The sequence below is a fragment of the Clupea harengus genome, chromosome 6 (assembly GCF_900700415.2).
Source record: "Clupea harengus chromosome 6, Ch_v2.0.2, whole genome shotgun sequence".
Classification (NCBI taxonomy): domain Eukaryota; kingdom Metazoa; phylum Chordata; class Actinopteri; order Clupeiformes; family Clupeidae; genus Clupea; species Clupea harengus.
The window spans coordinates 25,747,640-25,764,905 of NC_045157.1; the positions used below are offsets into that span (position 1 = coordinate 25,747,640).

Genomic DNA, 17,266 nt, shown 5'->3' on the forward strand with positions numbered 1-17,266 from the left:
GCTAAGAGAGTTTTGCTTAAGTATTAGCCTAACTGCTTGATTATTTGATAATTGATGTCCAGCTATTTGTCTAAGTTGACCTAATCTTATCTGTGCTCAGACCAAGGACTCTGAGGAATGCTTTCTTACAGTGCAGGAGTTGGAAATGTGAGGATTGATACTCGTGGCTTCATATGAGATTATGGTTGTTTCTGTGCTTGTCCTCGGGGGAGGGGAAGATGACGGTCCTTCAGGGTGGTTGGCCAAGTGGCTGCTGTCTGGAGCCAGATCAGAGTCCTTGTGTGTGAGCAGGGAGCTGCTGGACAGAAACATTTTTACTATCCCAATTTTGTGCATTTTGGCGGTGCCACCTGTACTAGTGCTGTGTACAGGAGTGTATTCATACAGCGCCCTCCCCTCCCCTCCCCCCCAGTCACCCCAGTCACCCCAACACCTGCATCCCTTCCTGAAGAGGCTGGTGTTGGCACCCATCCCTGTGTTCTCACGTTACCACTCCCTGTCAGAAGCTGTGGAAGCACTACAAATTCCAGAGTGCCGGTTCAATTTGTGATCTTTTGGATTATTTGATCTCGTAAAATAAAGGCTACTTTCTACATTACTTCAAAAAGTTTTGAATTCCATGATTCGACAAAATTATCTTGACCAAATATCATAATATTATGGTGGAGTGTGTTGCCATCTTGTGCATCACAAGATTAGGACAGACATAGTCCACCTATCTAAGATGGTGAAAGCGTATAACAACAACAAAAAGCAGTCCTCCCCTACTCCTTATCTGACTCCTCAGCACTATGTCTTTGAGAGATGTGTGTGAAGGGACTGGATACTTTCACCACAATAACATTGCTACTGATGCAGTATGACCTGCTGTAGACTCCCAAGTGTAGATGCAAGGATTATAAAACAATGCATACTAAATCATCAGCTCATTTTAATCCACTCTCCACTGTAGCAAATCTTAAAAATAGCAGTGTGTGTGTGTGTGTGTGTGTGTGTGTGTGTGTGTGTGTGTGTGTGTGTGTGTGTGTGTGTGTGTGTGTGTGTGTGTGTGTGTGTGTGTGTGTGTGTGTGTGTGTGCATGCGTACGTGCGCATGTATGCGTGCATGCGTACGTGTGGTATATATTGCTAACCCTTGTCACTCAGCTGTTCCTTTAGTTGTGTCAATAGGGCTAGGCCATCTCCATTCAAAGGCTGTAAGGCAGGGGAAGTGTGCTTCTGTCCGGCCCAGTGCCTCTCGGTGTCAGGATGTCAGCTCTAGTCTTCTGCGCTGGTGCACCGCGGCCCTCTGCTGCCCCGGCTCCCAGACCCAGACACTCAAGAGTGGCAGGCAGGAAGGGCTGGGGGAGGGGCAGGACCAGTGCAGCTATGGGGGAGGCTGCCATTGGAAGTGGAGCCATCTGCAAGCCCAGGAAGGGAAGTGTTATGAAGTGTGGGAGGTAAAGAAAATCAGCAGATATTGGGAATTGATGAAGAATACTCAAAGGTGCCTCCTGTTGGCTGTGTATGGGAGGGCAGATTCTGCTTGACCAGGTTCCATTTTGATGTATGTTTAATTTTTCAAGTGGAATTCATATCTTGACAGCAAGGATCACCCCTGTGTGACCCAGATGAGTTGCCACAATCCCTCTCCTTATGTGATTCTACCCACAGCTGACACTTGCAAAGTAAATGACACCAAATGTCAGAAGCATGACACACAACACACCCCTGGTTTGTCAGTTTGGTCTGTAAGAATGTCTCCTTCTTGTGTAAGATTGGCAATGTGTTTAAACACAGTTGTGAGTTTTTATTTATGTTGACCTCAGGCACACCTCCATGTTAAACAGCAGTATTCTATCTATCCCAGTGTTCTATTGACAGTATTTAATACATCATTAGGTTGTGGCAAAGTTATGATGAAGCAAGGATATTAAGGACCAGTAATCTGTATAGTTTTATAGGTTTGTATCCCACAGCCAGCTGATTTGTGTTGTTACATGTGTTTACGTAACATACTGTATATACACATAATATTCACCTGTTAACTCCTGCTCCTTGAAGTCATTTCAAATGAGTTTATGTTTATGTATGTTGCAGATATATACTTTTGTGGCAAGTAATGTTTTTGGCCCATATGTTTCAATTATTTTGTCAGATTGTGCAAGTGAAATCACATTTGTATTCTACCATCTGCCTCCCTAATCAGAGCTAAGGGAAAATAACTGAGTACAAAGACACAAGTGGTGACCGTGATCCACAGGAGGAGGGAAATAGGAACAACTTCTGAAAGATCCATTGTTCAGCAAGGAATGTTGTGTGTGGCCTCTGTGTGGAGAGGGGAGCCTGTGAGGTTAGGGGTGCTGCAGAAGCACTACGCTCTCAATAATTCAAACGGTACTTGGTGGAGTTCTTACCTCCTGCCGACTTTTGGCCTGTTGATGGAAAACTTGCTGGCCTGAAAGTAATCTGTGTGTGTGTGTGTGTGTGTGTGTGTGTGTGTGTGTGTGTGTGTGTGTGTGTGTGTGTGTGTGTGTGTGTGTGTGTGGGTGTGGGTGGGTGTTAAGGGGAGGGGATGAGGTAGGCCTGTGCTAAAGCTATAGCTATCCCCAGGAGAGTCTGGAGGACACCAATATGGGGAGCAGGTAAACTGCTGACTTACATTCAGATATATGGCCAAGTCACAGATTCCACTTGAAGCACTTCACTAGAACTTTAAACCTAGTTTCTTTCAGGTGGTCTATTTTATAAGCGTAATTGCTTTGTGGTGCCTTAGCATAATTAACATAAACCAATAACAGAAAAACAAGTCACATAAATGTTAACACAACAAACTAAAGCAAATAAAAGGCCTGAACCTTACAGGCTATACAGATATTTATTTCTTTATTCAGTTGAAATTGCAAATAACATATTTAGCTCGTCTCCTCTCTGCGCCTACTGTGTATCCGTCGGCCAGGGTGTTGTTTCATTTTGGTAGCCAATAGGAAACCCTGATTGTCCCGTGGCGTTGGGCTAGCGATTCTGTGAGCCCTGCTTGAAGTTCAATACTAAGGCATACCCAAGCAGTATTTCACTCACTGTTGTCATGCTGTTGTTTAGCTCTTTATATCCGAGAGGCATGTGTGTTGTTGTGTGTCTTGCCTCGGGGGCATGTGTTGACAACCGGGCTGTCAGCATACAGAGGTGTTTGTTATATATACCTGCTTAACCTACTTTTGTCAGCCAAGTCTGACTGAAACAAGGAGCAAGCCCCAAACACCAGACGTGCAGCTGCTCTCCACCGAACATCTAAGGCACACAAAGGTGTGTAGGCATGAGCACGTGTGACTGCCTTCATGTGAGTCCAGCAGGTCAGCTAAGGTAGCCCAGTAGAAAGGCAGAGCAAGCGTGTTTCTAGACGGAGGAGTGCTTTGGGATGTGTGGATGACAGCGTGTTAAAGTATCCTCTGAGGTCCTCTGTAGTGCTGCACCCAGCCCTCTGTTTGGAGAAGCAAAATGGCTGTAATGAGGAGTGCATTGTGGTGCAACAGAAATAACAAAAGCCAAAAACATCTTGCTTCAAATCTTCTGCAGCTCAGTAGATGTATTTACAATTTATTTACTACAAAAAGTAGCTATATATAAGTAGATATACATTAGTATTAATAGATAAGTAAATAGATATTTGTGTGAGTTCACTCTGTCCAACTACTGCATAGGTTGTAGTACAGACCTCTGCAGTGATGACTCTTGACCTGTGTTGTCTTTTTAAAATAGCAACTTTGTGTTTATAAGTTTCATATGTGATGCTTGTGTTTGCAGTGTCTTTTAGTTGAATTCATATAAGGCAACTCCTTTCGCATGTAAGCTCCTTTAACTCCCAGTATCACTCCAGTCATTTTTCCTGTAATTATTGCATTTCCTCAGGGACTGATGTCAGGTTTTTTATTGGATTTGTGTCTTTGGGTTGAGCTTTCACCCTCATTTTGGCTTGTCATCCTGCCTGTGATATATCAGTATTTCACTTTGAGGTGTTTTTTAATACTGTAAAGTGAAAAAGGACTTTATATAAGCCAGAATCTTTATTAGTCTGTGTTATCTTTAGCCTGTATCCTTATGTTTGAAAGTTACAGTCAAGGTTGTGAATGTCATACTTAAGGAGGCGCCCTGGTTGTTGGACTTTAGCTGTACCGTTCACAGCAATGTGTAATTCCTGTACTTTGCTGTTGAAATACTTGATAAAGATCCAGAAGAAGGCACATAGATGCATACAAAATCCGCTCCCACCATAGCTTCAAACCGTACACAGCAGGAGGACCATCTCCACTCTAGCCACTGGTAGGGATTAGGGCTGAACGATTTGGGAAAATAATCTAATTGCGATTTTTTACCAAAATATTGCGATTGCGATTTAATATGCGATTTTTTTTTTTTTTATCCTCTTTTTTCCCCCAACAAAACGTAATGAATGATTTAAATATGACCAACACAATATTAGATACATTTAGTGTAAAATATTCTTTCCCACATTTTACATTTTAATTTAACTGCTCATTACAGAAACAAGAACAACAAATCGGTGGCTTTGCCACTGTGCATTTAAGTAATTTAAAAAAAAAAGTAATTTTAAGTATAAACACTAGGCATGCACTTTTTAAACATTGTGTGCAAAATGTACCATCTTAAAACCAGACCACGTTTTTTAATCGCGAACGTTGCGGTTAGAAAATCGCGTTCTATCATATCGCGATTAAATCGCAAATGCAATTAATCGTTCAGCCCTAGTAGGGATGCAGGCCACGCCAGAGGCTTGCCCAAGAACAAAGAGATAAATGGAGGGAGAGGAATAGAGCAGTGGTCCCGTGGCTCTGTCTGCCATGCAGAGAGTGTGATGGGTGCGAAGCGTCTGGGTTATCTGTCCTGTGGTCCTCCCACCTCTCAAATATCATTGGTTCTGCTCCATTAGGCTTTTTGTCCCTGTGTAAAAGCTGGCTATTCCCTCACTTCCCCCCCCTCACTATAGAGGGAGACGTCTTTTCACGCTGCTTACGTAACAGGGGATTATTATCATCCTGAAGAGCAAAGCTTAAAAGAAAGTACTGCACATTTTTAGACTAAATCACCCAATATTCAGATACAAATCATCAGTGAATTAGAAATAATTAAAAACATGATACAGGACTTCATTTGTTGTTTGGGTTGCCAAGTTAGATGTGAAGTGTTATCTGTACATGTTAATAACTTGGCAAGCATGCACCCAGGAGAGACTTTCACTGTTTAATGATGTGTGTGTGTGTGTGTGTGTGTGTGTGTGTGTGTGTGTGTGTGTGTGTGTGTGTGTGTGTGTGTGTGTGTGTGTGTGTGTGTTGTTTAGCCAGATGAAGCATACGTTGTTTTCTGTGGTTTTTACATTTCCTGTACTACCAATACTTCCAAAAAGCAAGGCAAAGTTGCAGCAAGTACAGTCCAGCTGGTCTTTATTAGGTACTTTGTTGCCTATTCATATGAAACAGGCTAAAGGAATGCAATTTACCAATTAAGAGTTCTGTGCTCCAGTAGATAATCACTGAAATGGACTCAGCTGTGACTATTTATCTGAAGTCTTCTTTTTCCAGTTTCTGACGTCCTAGAAAGGCTGACCTACTCAGCCAGTCAGCACTTTTTAGATGGAAGATTGTGTTTGTTTTGTGTCTCTGTGCGAGAGAGCAAATAAGGGGAAATTGAAAATGTGTGTTTGCTTGTGTTTACGGTATCAGCCTGGACTCTGCTGAAAAGTAAGTAGACATTCAATACAAGGTTAATTAGATGGATCTTGGAAGGTAGGGAAAACAGGATGTCAAAGGGGGGCAACCCAAGAGGAGGATGGGAAGTGGAGTCTCTACTGATCATGTTTACATGCATTGAATCACATCTTCTTCCGCTTTTTCCCCATCTGCTCCAGTCCAACTCTTTTCATCTCTCTTAAAATGATTCACCCCCGCCCCTTCTCTCACACACACAGAGAGAGAGAGAGAGAGAGTATTTCATTTTCACAGAACAGTACTTTGACATTTTTTTCTTTGCTCACTCCAGAGCACAGGCAGGGTTCTTGCTGCAATATTGTAGGCTGGGGATGAAAATGAATGTGGACATCAGGCAAGAAGGCGTGGGGGGGAACAAACTGCACTCCCCACACTTAGCTGCACGTACCAGCCCACAAGATTACAGCATACTGGCACCCTAAGCTTTGTAGCAACAAATACGCTCAACCAAATGCGACTTTTGTTGGGAGAATATCCATTATTATGTTATGCCTCTTTGTGAGTTTGTGTGTCTGTGCTTTTGCTGCCATGTGTGCTTACAGGCGCTCGGTTGGCATCCACATTGGTGGCAGTAGCACCGCCCAGCCTGTCAGTGTCTCTGTGTAAGAGAGCTGGCCAGACTGAGAGACAGGAGAGGAGGAACATGTTAATGTGTGCCTGTGATGGGTTTAGTTCCAGCTCAGAGACAGAGCATAAGAGAGAGAGAGAGAGAGGGAGCATGAGAGGGAGCATGAGAGGGAGCATGAGAGAGAGCACGAGAGAGAGAGAGAGAGAGAGAGAGAGAGAGAGAGTGTCTGTGAGGTAGGAGGCAACGTGAGTGGAATTTCAATCAAGGGCTCAGCGCACTGTTTAAATACCACCCGCATAAACCAGGATGGGATCTCTCTCTCTCGCTCTCTCTCTCTGTTCCCTCTTCACACCTGAAGAACCCTCCCTCCCTTGTTCCATCGGTCATGTTGTAAACTCCCAGTGTGAGGCCCTGTTTTTCTGCATTTCAAATGTTGAGAAGCAGAGCTTATGAAAGAGGGAGAAAGAGCCAGAGTCAGCATGCCATGAGCTACTGCAGCTCCACCGCTGCTCCCAGCCAAGAGGGCCGCGGCCAGCCTAACGCCAAATCAAGAATGACAGGCATTTTCACAACCTAACATGATTACACACACACACACACACACACACACACACACATGCATGCTGACAGCTTTGGTAGACACTCAAGTCTCACTCTTGGGATTGGTTGCAGAGATGCACACATGCACACGTGACGAGCATGGCACTGTGGACATGCACAGCATGCTCTTTTAAAGCTGTTCTTCCAGCAGTTTGGCACAATTGTGGATAATGGGTGTGGATGAATGCCTTAGAAAACCACAAGATCAGATTTTTAAAACATTTGCAAATGAGCTGTCTAGATTTAATGTAAGTAGCTTGCTTTGAGCTACTGCATTACTCTGCCCTGAGCCCACTCAAGAAGCTGTCTTCTTTTAATGTGTGCATGCAGTTAATGTTTGTTCCTGGGTGGCCCTTTAATGTTGTTTTAGTCAATGTTCACATAAATACATGTATTCAGAATACCCATAGGGATAGCAAGGGCTGTGTTAATTTATTGTAATTTAAATTCAGGTTATGCATATATTGATACAACCACATATTTTATATATTTATTTCATTAATAATCTAATGGTGGTCTAGTGTTGTGGTTATTTAATCTTTTATTAGGATTGGATGTCCGTTCCAGCTACAACCTTGGTACATTGAAAACATAGCCTTTTAAACAGCATTTGTCTTATTAGTTTATTTGTTTGAGGCTTACTTTATAAATATAATCATAGTGTTGGTATTGTTATTATCATTATTATTGTTATTATATTAATAATTGATAGTGTTGCTTTAAAATTATCCTTAATATTGCTTTATGAATTTAATTTCATTATGATTATTTCTAGGGCTGTAACGGTATGTTTTTTTTCTTATCGCGGTAAAAGAGCAATCGCCAATGCTCCCCCAAAAATTGGCTTATTTAAAAACTAAACAAAGGTCAATAACATGGAGTACCAGGCTAGTACCATTTTGACGTCAGGGATTTCTTCCTAGTTCCAACTGTGTTGTTGACGAATGGAAACCAACATAGGTTACTGTTAAACTGACTCAAGAGTGGGAATCAGTGGGAATCAAAACTCATTCAGGTCTTGTGCTGTCAGTGGGGTTGAACTATACACGAGTGTTTCCTGGCAATGTTAAATAGCCGTGAGATAGGAGTAGGAGAACTTATATTTATTTTCAACAGGAGGTGCATATACTGGTACTAGTGAATTCTCTTTTGGTGAGTGACCGCTTCTGTGTCTTATGTCTTTGTATTGTGTGTGTGTATATTCAATTGAACGTTAGCTGTAGATAATACAACTACTCAAGCCAAGAAATAATGAATAATCAGACACATACAAAACAAATGCCCCATATGTTTAATGGACTGTCCCTCTCACTCACTCGCGTGCAAAGCTGAAGTGACCAGCAACTGAAAAGTTTCTCCAGAAGCCCTTGAACATAGGATGGACAGTCAATGATGATGACTAAACAATTATTATTGCATTTATATTTCATATCACGCCATATGCACTCCTGTAACCACCAGCAAAAAAAAGAAAAGAAACAATTGCAGTGCTGCCGGTAATGAGCTGTACCCCATGGTAGGCATCCCATGACCGCGGTATTGCGATAAAGTGGTTATGGTCACAGCCCTAATTATTTTATTATTAATAATTTTGCACACTACGTTTTGTATAATCTACAAAGTACAGCCGTTCCTCCTCTGCTACAAACACTGAACACATTTGATATTAAAACTGCAGTCCTTATTTTGTACCCTGCCCTACCCAATACCACTGTCTTATCAGTCATGTTTCCCTTCCCCGTCATCAGCACTCATTAGTAGCATCCCTCCACGCAGAAGTGGGGCCCCACCTGCTGTGCGGTGGGAGCTGATGGTGCACGGGCTGCTACTGTACTCCAGGGCAACGCTTGGCCGTGCAGAATGGGCCTTTCCTGCCATCTGTTGTCTGCATCCCCGGAGAGGGGAGAGAGAGAGAGAGAGGGAGGAGGAGGGGGGAGTTTAGCGAGAGCAGCCCTGCGCTGGGGTCGGAGCTCCAGCTGTATCCTTGGACCTGAGCTCCTGCCCCTGGCTCCCTGCCGCTCTCAGTGATGAGCGCGGGAACGTTCAGGGCACCGTGATTAAGTGCCACTTAGGCATGTGCGTGGCATCTGATGAGGGCCATGGCCAAAGGAGAGAAGGTGTGGAAAATAGTAGCCCTCCAACAACAGACATCTGATCACTGGCTAACCGTGACAGATTAAACCTCTCCCAAAATAAAGGACTGCCCGTAATGTCGTCTGCACTAAAGCTGAGCTATCTGCCTAAAAAGCATCCGACACGAACTCCAAAACTACACACAGTAGTTGCTGGAACTCCGAAATATTGCAAACACCAACAGCCCAGTTGGCACTGATAAAAGCCACATAACTAGCGTCTTTTGACCAGATTGTCGTCGTCTGCAAATTTGTGCTGTGAACTTGTGAAGGCTTTTTTTTTTTTTCATGGGGTGTTCCGACACGAACTCCAAAACTACATAGAGGTGTCCTCGGTTGATAAATCCCATCCCAACAATATAGAAAAAAAAATATTATTATTCCTTTTCCAAAAAAACCTTGATTTCAATAATGATTTTAGACCAGTAGCACTGACATCAATAGTGATTAGATCATTTGAACACATTATTGCAGTGAACCTATGAAGTCAGGTACAACATCTCTTACATCCCTACCCATTTGTTTATAATTATGGTAGAGGCACTGGTGACGCTCAAAGCACTACAACTCACTTCATTTTGAAGCACCTTGAAAATCCTACAGCTTATGCTAGACTACAGTCTATGGACTTTAGTTCAGCATTTAATACCATACTCTTTCAGATCCTGTTAAAGAATCTGAAACAGATGCAGGTAAGCTCCTATGGAATCAGATGGTACTATGCATTTCTCATAGAAAGACAACAGAAGGTGAAAGATAACTCAAATTTCTCTGACATGCAAGTACTGGAGCTCTTCAAGGCTGCCTAAGCTCTTCCCTTCTTTTCACATTATAAACAAATTATTGCAGAAACCATTACACAAACAACGACATTGTCAAGTTTTCTGGTGATACAGCCATACTCAATTTACTGACAAAAGATTCAGACATTGTTGTGTATAAGTCAGAGAGAGAAGAGGTGGTGCACTGGAGTGGGGGCACAACCTAACGGTAAATAAAAAAAAAAAATAAAAAAAAGAAGATCTTTCATCGCATGTCTGTTGGTGATCACAGCCCAGTTTAAATCAATAGGGCGAGAGTTGGGCAGATAACAACATATAAGTACTTAGGTATTCACTTTGATTCTCAGTTGCAATGGGCTCACTAATGGAAATACTGGTACGGTATATGTTTGTTTATGAATCAGTCAGCGCCTGCACTTTTTGCAAATGCTCAGAGTCTTTAGAGTCATAGAGCCATTGAATCTATTATTCGTTATGACATCACTACATGCTCCATGCTCCATGCTCTAAAACCTGATCAAAAGGGCTGGTATGCTGCTCCCATCCTCTCTCCAGGAAGTATTTGAGGAGACAGTGAGAAGAAAAATCTTGAATGTTAACTGTAGTTTGACTGGACATATATATGTACATATATACAAGGAGAGGTTGGAGACGCATGTGTTTTTTTCTAATGCCCAAGACAAATGTATCTTAAGAGAGACAATAAAGGCTGATCCTATCCTATCCTATCCTGTCTTATCCTATCCTATGTATCTCATCCTTTCCTGTCCTATCCTGTAGTGCATAACCTGGATGGCTAATGGGAACAGTCAGGTTATCTGTCCTTCGCATGACCATAAACCATACAAATTCTAATACCAATTCCAAATGTAGTTGCTCATAACAACATACCTCAAAAAGTGGTAAATTGTTGCATAGTGTAGCTTAAAGTCCAATATTGTCACCTGTGGAGAGTTGGCCATGTGTGTTTGATAATAGAAGGTTTTATAGCTTATAGCTTATTTTCCCCTAAGGAGTTCCCTGTGTCCCAGTCCCCATGTTCCTGTTGATATCAGGGCTACACACAGAAGCTCTATGTTTTGATAAGATTACTGTATGACAGGTGCAGTATGGGACTTTTAGCTCAGGTTTACCTAATTTTATCCAGGTGAATTGTTTTATATTTGCCATGACCTTCCATAACATAACAGCATATGGTTTTAGGTTTCAGTTTAGCAGCTGAAAATGCCTGGGAAGCACATTGGCAAGTTTCTTGATGAGACAACACAGAATGTGTGATATATGTTCGGATGGGTTTAAAGAGATGACACATAATGTGTGCTATATGTTAGGATGGGTTTGATGAGACCACACAGAATGTGTGCTACATGTTCGGATGGGTTTGAAGTGCATTGGAAATAATTGTATTGTGCTATTACCAAAACATGCAACTATACCTTTGTTCCATAAGCATGTCAACACATTTCTCACAGCCTGTACTTTCTATCCAACATTGAAGTCCCAATGCCTATAGGAAGTTAAATAGGTGTGCCCTCTAGGGGAAAGATGAGAATCTGCAGACCTTAAATGACACAACAGCTGGTGCTTTCATGCAGAGCTGTCCCATCCTCGGTGAATGGTGAAGGTGTTAAGAATGATGTGAAATCAATGTAATCAGGTAATTTTTCAAATGACATCAGTGGATTAGTGCCTCAGAAAGTTTTACTCTTCTTTCTACTTTTTCTGCCTGCTATGTGTGCCTAATTGATTTCATCAGACATAAGTACGAAAGGCACACAGCTGTCTTTATAAGGTGACACCTGTCTATGTAAGGTCTCACAGTTGATAGTGTAAGTCAGAGTGAAACCCAAGCCATGACAGAGTTGAGAAGGCTGTCAGTAGACCTGTGAGACAGGATTGTGTTAAGACACAGATCTGGGGAAGGATACAAGAAACTGTCTGCAGGATGGAAAGTGCCCTAGAGCACGGTAGCCTCCATCTTTTTCAAATGGGAGAGATTTGGAACCACCAACAGCCTTCCTAGATCTGGCTGCCCAGCCAAACTGAGCAATCGGAGTCAAAGGGACCGGTAACCAGGAACCCAATGGTCACTATGAATGAGATTCAGAGTTCTTTGTAGAGATGGGAGTACCTTACAGAAGGACAGGCCTTTATTCCTATCATAAAAGGCACAGGACAGCCCACTGGGAGTTTGCCTAAAAAGCACCTGATTGACTCTCAGACCATGAGAAGCCAAATCCTCTGGTCTGATGAAACAAAGATTGAAGATTTTGGCCACAGTTCCCAACGGTGTGTGTGGAGGAAACCAGGCACTCAGCATCAGCTCAATAATGCCGTCCCTGTAGTCAACCACGGTGGGTCCAGCATCATGCTGTGCGGAGGCTTTTCTGTGAAAGGGACTGGGAGACGAGTCAGGATACAGGGAAAGATGGATGCAAAAACATAGATATATAGAGCAATCCTGAGTGAAATCTTGAACCCAATAGAGCATCTCTGGAGAGACCTGAAAATGGCTGTGCACCAACGCTCCCCATTGAACCTGGTTGAGCTTGAACTGTTCTGCCAAGAACAATGGAAGAAACTTCCAGAACAAAGGTGTGCCAAGCTTGTAAGATCATTCCCAAGAAGACTTGAGGCTGTCATTGCTACCAAAGGTGCTTTAACCAAGTACTAAGCAAAGGGTATAACTATTTATGTAAATGTGATATTTCAGTATTTTTAATACAATAACAAAACACTTTAGGGAACTTTTTTTGCTTCATTATTATAGTAGTATAGGAGTATTGTGTGTAGATTGGTGAGAAAAAAAATGATTTAATTTAATTAATTTTAGAGTCTGTAAGTCAAAATGTGGAAAACTTGAAAGGGTCTGAAAACATCCTAAATCGACTGTATATCATAGTTCTTTATATCCATTTTAACATTTCTCCCTAATAAGTATAAATAATAATATATATTTACCTTTTGGTGAATTAGCTTAGTCTCACATGGTAATAATAGCATACATACATAAACACACACACACACACACACACACACACACACACACACACACACACACACACACATATATATATATATATATATATATATATATATATATATATATATGTGTATAATTTTTGTAATTCATCCTTAGTAGCCTTTGAATAGGCTACACAGCATAAGAAGGCAATTGTATCAGGGCACCAACCTGGAATGGTTATTCCTGTTAGATCTTGGACGGGGCTTCTCTCAACAGATGAAACCATTGGCAATACTGTGGAATTGGGTGTGCGTCATCTTGCATCGTTTTTTTATGCGCCAACCTCCGGTCCAGTTAACATTTTGCATTCAAGGGAAATACACACACACATAGGCATGCCAGCCCACATTAACACAGTTTTATATTAATTTGGGTGGCTAGCATACTGCTAAATACATCTTAGAATGAGAGTTTCACTCCACTGAGCAGGTTGGATATTTAATGGATTTCCCCCTTTTTGTTTGCAGGACATTGCAGTGACATTTTAGCATTCAACTCATGATGTGTAAAATATAGCAGTGATCATTCAGCTGTAAAGTAGCTCCATTGTATTTCAGTGATGGGTAGGCAGCCATGGATATTCTTGGCTGGGCTTCCTACACTCTGTGATTTCAGTAGGGCAGGTTGGGGGTGGTGTTGTAAGGTGACCAGAGCTCACTCACTGGCTTATCAGAGGCAGACAGCATACAGTGGAAAGGGGTGGGGGAGAGAGGGAATGCTTTCACTGCAAAGGTTGATAGACTAAATTGGGAGAAAGGATGAACTGCTCTTTCACTGTGTGGCCTCCATCAAGCGTGCACTCTGTCTGTGCCAGCATGCAAAAGAACCGTCCCCTGAAGATAGATTGAGGTTTGGGAGTGCCAGCTATTCAGCAGCCATATGATGGTAGCTAAAGCACCCCTCGCCCTCTGTACTTGTCTGTGGCACCTATGTAGGGTACTCAAGTTGGTATGTCATCTTTAGTTCACGTAACACGTAAATTCCCTTTGGGATCAGTCTGCTCAGCTAGCCTTTTCAGCCCAGGAAGTAAATAATTTGGTGTCACCGTCTTCAAATCAACAGCCAATCAAAACTAAAACTAAAACTAAACAAATCTAAGAGCCCCTTAGTATAAGGACAGGATAATATATAGTATAATAGTATAATATAAGAATGGGATAGGATAGGACATAGTATAATATTAGGTCAAGATAAGATATAGGATAATATATGGACAGGATAGGATATAGTATAATATAAAGACAGGATAGGGTATAGTATAGGCTATAGAACTGGAACCAGAACTAAAGGTAGTGTACTATTGCTACTGAATTCTACATTATGTATAGTATATAATAGTTTGAATATTATCGGTCCAGAATGTGTTTTCTACTGTTGCACTGGACTAATTTTCCATTGATTTCCTTTCATCTGGTTTATTCCCATTCCATAGTGTTAGGGAACATGGTGTTTGTCAGTGGAGAGGGTCCAAAGAACAGTTGCCTCCCCCGCTGTGGTGAATGCTAGTGCTGCACTGAGTCGATGCGGGGGCAAAAGGGCACTGCTTTGAGAGGGCACCTCCGGTCGCTAGCACTCCCTCTCGCCCAATGGCACCCTGTCTGCACCCTGACTCCATTACATTACATTTACTGACCATAATCACTTAAATATAATTGGTTGAGAACGGCAATTGAACCTGAATCAGCAGCGCTATCCACTGCGCCACCAGTCTTGTAGTCACAGTAGGGCATATTCTATTCATGAACTATTCATTAGATCCCATAGCAATATTAACTTTGTTTAGTATAATATTTATAATTTAGTATAGTAATAGTATATGGTACTTTTGAATTGAAATGGAGCCTTCAAGTCTGCCCCCCATCTGTGATTTAGTCTGTAATTGTTGAAGCAACTTAGCAAAGATGAAGTGAAACCTAAAATATGGGTGCGAAAGTGTGGGACACAAAACATCATCAAAACATCAGCAAGATGTCCTTGAATACTTTATTGTTGCACATCACTCTTTCACAAGAGCTCCCTGTCTTCTCCTTTATGTGTTCACCTTGTGTGGAAGCACAGCAGGAGCAGGACTAAATGGACTAAACCTCCAGTATTGAGGTTATTCAAATTCTTGATATTTAGGTTCAGTCATGAATAAAGGTGATATTGGAGTTGTCCAAACTATGCCGCAGGTGCAAAAATTAGATTAGCAATGGTTATACTATACTCTGCATCACAGAGATAGCATGTCAGTTAAATCAATTATGTGTTTTATGTGTACAGCTTTGGAATTATTTTATTAGCTTCCTCGCTGACAAATTGGCAATCCTTAAAAGCGGTGAGGTCACCTCAGTGGACGCTGAAGGCTGGGCACAGGCGTTTCTCCCAGTGCTCACAAGCAGGGTGAGGTCATCTGAGTGCTGTAAGGGAATATACAAGCTTGCTATTAGCTGGCTGCATGAGTTGGCCTGAGGTGTGGTATTGGTTGGCTCTGAAATGGTTTTGTCATTACTTTCTCAAGTGATCACAGATGTGATCATGTTGGTGAAATGCACAAGTACTTGGTGGTAGGAGAACTGTTTCAACTCCTAAGATTATTTGTTTGAAATGTTTCATTCTTAGATGTTAATGGAAACATTAAAACATTTTACTTGTAACTTTAGTGATGCAAAATCTTACTGAACAGTGTTTATAATTGCACTATGAAAAGGTGTCTGTTAAACTCAGTTCAATGTGTATCAGATGCATCTACCCTTTCAGCCCATCTGATTTTCATGTTGTTAAAAGCTGTCGGCATCTGTTCCATTCTCACTGGGAACGCTTGCTCTCCTCCTTTGCCTCTCTCTGATTTCTGGTGATGTTTTGGCCCCCTCTGCCCCCTGCTGGCGGTTTGATTCCATCAGTGCGCACCCCCTGAGGACAAGGCCTATGGAACATCGTGGCCATCCAGCTTTTGTTTTGAGTTGTCATATAAGAATCAAGGCAAAGCTTGAGGAGGCAAGAGGCTCTGCTGGGGACAGGGGAAGGCACACTGGGCTCAAGTTGACCTCGCCCCAGCCATGGTGCCAGTAATAGCAAACATGATTGGCATTGAGCCCCTAAACATGTACAGGCTATTGTCAGTTATATGTGGACAGTGTGAATTGTGTTGCCTCTCATTGATTTATTCAGTTGCAGAGCTTTTTTTCTCCAAAAGGCTTGCCTAGATTTAGAGAAGTAGTCAGGCGGCAATATGTGTGGAGCTGAATTTGACACTCGGATTGTCAGAAAAATGTCAAGTTTAAAAGTTGCTGTTTTTAAATTATTTCTTATTTCGGATTTTTGTTAACTGCCTTTATATATGGCACTGTCTTGCCTGAGACTACAGTGCTGCTGTTTAAATGTCAAGAATCCCATTTACTGCAGCTATTTTCATCCACAGAGTGTGTGTTTACATAACACTGCTGACTTGTCATGTTGTCATGGATTTCATCTTGGGAAGTGCTCCAGGTGAATTGGATGTGGAGAAATCTTTGACAATAAATAATTCCATCCTGGTTCTCATTAAGCCATGCATATTAATACTAACTATTCGTTAGGTTTTAGGTGTGTTTGCTGAATGAAGTATTCGTGTGCTAGTGCTAAGTTTTAGTGTAATAGCATTAGTCTTTGTATAGCTGACTTAAAGAACTGTTTTAGTGTGCTAGTCTTTGTGTAGCTGACTTAAAGAACTGTATTAGTTTTAGTGTGCTAGTGTTAGTCTTTGTGTAGCTGACTTAAAGAACTGTTTTAGTGTGCTAGCGTTAGTCTTTGTATAGCTGACTTAAAGAACTGTTTTAGTGTGCTAGCGTTAGTCTTTGTATAGCTGACCGAACTGTTCATGCTGTTCCCAGACTTCAAGATTTTCCTGAGTAATTGTCAGTCCTACCGTCCAGAAGGCATGATGTAGCAACCAGAAATATTACCCTTTTTGCTTTGGTGGTTCACATGTTAATGGAAAAGGCACAGAATGCGGTTTAATGCCATGCTTCATAAAAGGCCAAATGTGTCACTCAGTTGCTTTTGGACAGTATTGTAAATTTAGAAGACATTATAGCAAAGGGGGCTGTTATTTGTCACAGTACTGATACAACAAGCCAACACATTTTCTTTTGCCAACATACTTGAAGTTACCCCTCCGAAAGCATAGGGCACGTCCTGTGCTTTTATACTGCTCTGAATGGTAGTGGGGGAAAAAACATTGTATATATAGTGAAGGTAATATTTGGTTGGCTGCCAGGTTATGGTCTCATGTGTGTCGAGAGTATTTTTCTTCCTTTTTGATTTGAATTTTGAAATTAAGTCTCAAATTTGTCATAGTGTTCTGCAAAGGAATGTTCACAGTGAATGTTTTGTATAGCCTGGACTATAGCAGTAAAGAGCATTACCTTTTGTGAATGT

General features: G+C 41.7%; 1 protein-coding gene across 5 annotated transcripts in view; it reads left to right on the top strand.

The window, feature by feature from the left end:
* The window catches only part of phf21aa (PHD finger protein 21Aa), a 49,001-nt gene that overhangs the window by 13,240 nt on the left and 18,495 nt on the right, over window positions 1-17,266 (top strand). The window lies entirely within an intron of this gene.